Genomic DNA, 5922 nt, shown 5'->3' on the forward strand with positions numbered 1-5922 from the left:
ATATGATCCAATTACCGAACAGTATTTCGGTATGGACTGCACCGACATCTCTTTTTGGAGTTTAGCCATCTCTTTGTCCTTTCAATTTCAATTCTTAAATTCATCAATCAATCCTTTCATTTATTTGATAGGCCTGCATTAAAAATAGACATTTACCATAAATTATAGGTATCTTATATTATTAGATACATTATTATAAAACATATTTAAGTTAAGGAGTTATTGATACTTCGAGTGCAAAATGATGATATAAAACCATGATAAAAATGCACTTTTAAGTACTAATCACATATCGATCCATCTATTTTGAAATTTAAACGCGAAACCTCCATTTGATAATTAAAAATTTTAATTGATGGGTTATAGCCTTTAAAATTGTCCAAAAATACTTGAGTTCCTAAATGTAAAAAGCATACTATGCCACAAATTTGAAGATAAATTCATAAAAGAAAAAATGTTGTGAGAAATTAGGCTATAGAGCATATGTATATTTTGTCATAAAAAGTTTAGTATATAAATAGATAACTTTACATATTATGACAAACTTGCAAACAACTCATAACATCATATAAAGGTGTAACATTCATACTATCATTATTTTCAAATTAGCATAAGAGATTGAAATGCAATCCTAACATATATTCCAATGTATTAGATTAAATGAAACTCACAATACGATACTTATTTGTGGAAGAGAGTAAGCTAAAAATATAGGTGAGGAAGAGTGTATAAAATCTAGAAAAACAATGCAAAAAAACCTTCCTTCATTTTCTTTTTTATAGTGGATTTTGAAACCAAAATTGATAAATAATTAATTTTGATAATTTTATTCCCATTATTGACCAGTTTTGATGATCCGTGATAAAAACATAATTAAACCTTAACATTTTGGCTTTAAATGTGATGTTTTTACCTGAAAAACTATTAAGGTTTCAAAAAACTCTTTTATAAGAAAAATAATTAGATTAATAGGTCGAACTAAATAAAATAATGGGTGGAAAAAAATAATTATTTTTTAGGGGCTAAATAATTATTTTATAATAAACTCAAATCCAATATCAAAATCGGTTAACAAGAATCAAATTCAAACCTAAACCCAGAATTTAAAACTAGGAACCTAGGGCCCGTGATTCAAGCTATTGCTTTTGTCAAAGCTGAGCTTAGCACATGCAAGTGGGTTAAGCCAATTCCACTTTTTTTAGGTTTATTTAAGACCATTCAACTCCCTACTAAATAAACCACAAGATATCTATGTATTTTTTTTTATATGGGACAGAGAGTTTTGGGTTTCACAACGAAAATGTCAACCAAGTGTTTTAAGATCAATTTCTCATTTACCCGTAATCTATTTTAATCATATTAATATTCAATGTTAAGAAGCTTATATAGAAGAATAATTTCTTAGTGTTAAACTTAAAAATGGGAACCCAATTTAAATTCAGCATCAAATATGCTGATTAACCATGGTTTAATAATATAAATTCTAACAATTCCCCACATAAATGAAAATTATTTGACTAATATAAAAGACTCGAACAATTGTAGAGAGATAGTGATTTGACGGATCACTATTTCAGAATAAATAGCTTTTGGCTTTTAACTTTCCTTAATGAAATATCATTGGATTTTTTTGCCTAAATAGTTAACCTAATTTCTTAAACTATATAACCTTTTTATGTAAACCAAGACATAATATTCACATAGTTGTCTACCAAGATATTTTCTTTGATTTTTATTATTGTGTTTATTTTGTCTATAAACAACTCTTAGTTTTATAAGTGCTTTAGAAAATTCAGTTTTTATTTAAATAATTTAAAAAACAAAAAACAGCCCCTTTTCACTTATATGGATGATTTTTCATTAAAAATATTATGTTATACTTTATTTGGTAAACCAAAATATAGAAATCATTAAGACTACCACTCACCTTTTATCACCATATAGCTAACACCTATTTCATCATAGAAAATAAAATATTTTAAGTGCTATCGAGAATATTATATAACTTAGTTTTCCATTTGAACCTAGATCTTAGGATCTCCAATTGATTAGGTATGGCTATCATGATTATACTCTTTGATTTTTAAAAGCTTTAAGCTCATTCTCTTTGTTAAATTATATACAAACCCTCTTGACAAATCTTTGGTTACCGGATTCACAATATTTTTCTTTGACTCTACATAATTAATAAGAAAATTATGTTTAAGAGAAAGAGTTTGATGATATTATGTCTATAATGTAGATGTCTAGACTTATCATTATACATACTCATTTGTTCACTTCCAATTATAGACTAATTTTTTAACGGGCACAAATTTCTAGAAATAGTTTTGGTCAACATGAAATATCCTCTAAGAAATTTCAAAGTCTCTTGACTTCCTCTCCAACTTTTTCTAAAGAAATAAACTATCATTTCATTATGGATCTTGTCATATACATTTTCTTACATTATTTCAATAACACTACTTCTCTATTGAGTATGAAGACATATCCACTGTGGATTTTGAATCCTTAGTGTCGTATATCCAATTGGCATCACTATACCCTTCTAGTATCATTGGGTAATCAGTATAGTATAGTATATAGTCCAAGGTATATCTCAAATATTTGAGTTTTTTTCTATTGCTTTCCAATGTTCCATACTCGGATTACTAATAAATCCACTCAATTTGCTAACTAAGTACAAAATATCAACACTTATGCGGTTCGTAACATATATCAAACTCTCAATTATTTAAAAACATTCTAATTGATCTATTTCCTTACCTTTGTTTTTTGATATATTCAAACTTTCATTGGTGTTTTTACAATGTCACTCTCATATTTAGAAAAAAATATCAAGAATGTTTCTCAACATAATAAGATTGGGACAATATCAATCCATTAGATATCCAACAAAACTTTATTCCTAGTATGACATTTGAAATACAAGAATCTTTCATATCATACTTACTAGTTAATATTTTCTGATTATACTTGATCATAAAACCATTGCTAACAAAGATAAGCATATCATTCATATAGAGACAGATAATAACATAGCCTTTATTTGTGGTTTTTTTATAAACATATTTATCTACTTCATTGATTTTAAACTCATTTGAAAATATAATCTTGTCAAATTTTTCATGCTGTTTTTTTATTTCTTATTTCAAACTATATAATAATTTGATGAATTTGCAAACTTTCTTTTCTTGTTCATTGATAACAAACCTCTCAAGTTGTTCCATGTATTCCCCATTGGACACCATTTAAAAAAGTTGTTTTTATATCTATTTGATGCATTTCAAACTTATTAATAGTTGTAATGACTATTAACACTCGTATAGAAGTTATTCTTGACACAAGCGAATATGTTTTAAAATAGTCCACACATTCATGTTATTTGAATCATTTAACAAGTTTTGCTTTGTATTTGTCAATAGTTCCATCAACTTTTATCTTCCTTTTAAAGATAAATTTATGGTCTAATGATTTACTTCCAAATAGAATATCCACTAGTTCTTATTTATAAATATTTATAACGGATTCAATTTTAATATTGATTGTCTTCTAAAAGGAAGCTTCTAAACATGATATTATCTTAGAATAGGTCTGAGATTCATTTTTTTAACAAATATGTTAGAAAATCAATACCGAACATTTTGGTTATTTTTCCTTTTTATTTATTTTAGGTTTAATCTCATCATCTTTTTATTAAAGATGATCACTTGAACTAGTTTAATTGTTCTCCTAACTAAAGTATTTTTTTGTACTTCCTTCAATGAAACATATCTTTAAACATTGTATTATTTCTTAATTCCATTATAGTATTACAATGAGTGTTCCAAATACTTGACTTATGTACAAAAAATCAATTTTATCTATTATTATAAGCATTATCAATAAAAATACAATCTATAATTATCTTAATCTTTTTATGATTAGGTATTATCATCTTTACAAGACACCTCTGCACTTTAAAGCATTTATAAAAGGTTTTCTACCTTATAAAAATTCATAAGATGTTTTTTCTAACTTTTATATTGGATACTTATAGAATTGGGAGTCAGAATTGCCTCCTTTTACAAGTTTTAAGATGCTCCTAAACTTATCAATATAACATTCATTATTTTTTAAGTGTTTAATTCTTATATCCTACACTATCATTTTATTATGTTGAACAAGGAGTAGTGGTTTCATGGATAATACCATTTTAGAAACAAAATTTACCAAATAAAACATTATAATCTCTACCTCCATAACTTTTAATTACCTTTAATTTATTATTAAAATAATTTTTAACTTCATTCATGTAATGTTTAAATATTCAAGAGCTTTATCTTTGCTCCTAAACAAATAGTTATAACAATATCTTACGTTCAATAATCTATAAAAGTAATATAGTATTTCTTTCAACTGTTTGAAATCACCAATGTCTAAGTAAATTAAACTTAAATGTTCATTATTTATTTCAATTGTTTGAAATGATGGTTTGGAGAATTTTAATTCTACACAAACCTCACACTTATGATTTTTCTAAAAAATTATATTTGGCAATAATTTAAGTTTAATTAACCTTTGTATAGAATTATTTTATATATGTCATAACCTCTCATATCACAAATCTTATATAAGGCTCAAACAAATAAGAAGAATGTGCATTCTTATTCTTATTATTCTTATTATTCTTATTATTATTATTCTTGGTTATAATGATCATTACATTTATTTTAAAGTTATTATCACTAAAATACCCTTTTTCCTGTAAAAATTCTACTCATAACGAGTATATATCAATCTCAAACAACATCTTAAAACCATTTTTACTTAACAATGAGCCAAACACTAAGTTTTTATTATTATCAACAATATAAAGTACATTGTGAGGGTAGAAGCTTTTCAGAAGTCATCTTTTTTTAAGACCTACATAATAAATTCAAAGTGACACTAGCATTCCCTCCCAACTAATAAACATGGTATTTGAATTACAAACATTAACAGCTAACGAGAAATGTGTAATGAAATTAAGCATTTCAAGATATAAGAATAATTAAATAGTCCTTACATATGTTCTAAACCTCGTGGAAAATTGTTCATCTTATAATCGAAAGATTTGAAATTTAATCAATTATGAGTTTTGGAATAGTAAAAATTAACAATGTTGTCTACGAGGAATTATTTAATATATTAGTTTATGATAATATAACAGATAAATTGTTCAAAAGTAACAACATGTTAATTATTATATTTAGTGAATAAAATGTCTCAATTCATCACAGTTAAATAGTACATAATTATACATATGTCTAAATTTAATTTATCCAAGTATCTTCCACTTATAGTATTTTTTTAGTACAAGTCATACATGATGGGAAAATATTGACAACTTCCCACTCGAAAGCATTCCCCACCATTGTCATGACTTGAACGTGGTTGATTCTTGTTTGTAAGTAAGGCTCTAAATAGTAAGAGATAAATGTTGAGATCTCTTCAATAATATAAGCCTCGAATATCGAAACTTTAACATGCGCCTTATTTTTTATTTTTCTCTTAAGATTGAACAAGTATCTACATGGAATTAAATAAATATTTTGAATTGTTTTTTTTTAACCAACTTTATGTTTTTATGGTGACAAAACAAAGATATATTCATTCTAGCCTTCATATTGTACTTTAACATGACACTTTTTTTTTTACAGAAGTAACACTTTGTGAGTTTTCCATACAACTTAGAACCTCGTAAAGTTTCAAACACAACTCAAAGATGTTTCACATCATCATCAGAGGTCTTGTTATACACCACGACTAAAAGGTTGATGTCTTCTCCCAAGTGTAGGAGTGTCGAAGTAATAAATAACCCGGCAAGACCGGGGTCGAACCACAGGGAGGTTAATTGTAAAAATTATAAACAACAATTATAAACAACAATAATAGTAATAA

Source organism: Populus euphratica, unplaced genomic scaffold (assembly GCF_000495115.2).
Source record: "Populus euphratica unplaced genomic scaffold, PopEup_1.0 scaffold449.1, whole genome shotgun sequence".
Classification (NCBI taxonomy): Eukaryota; Viridiplantae; Streptophyta; class Magnoliopsida; order Malpighiales; family Salicaceae; genus Populus; species Populus euphratica.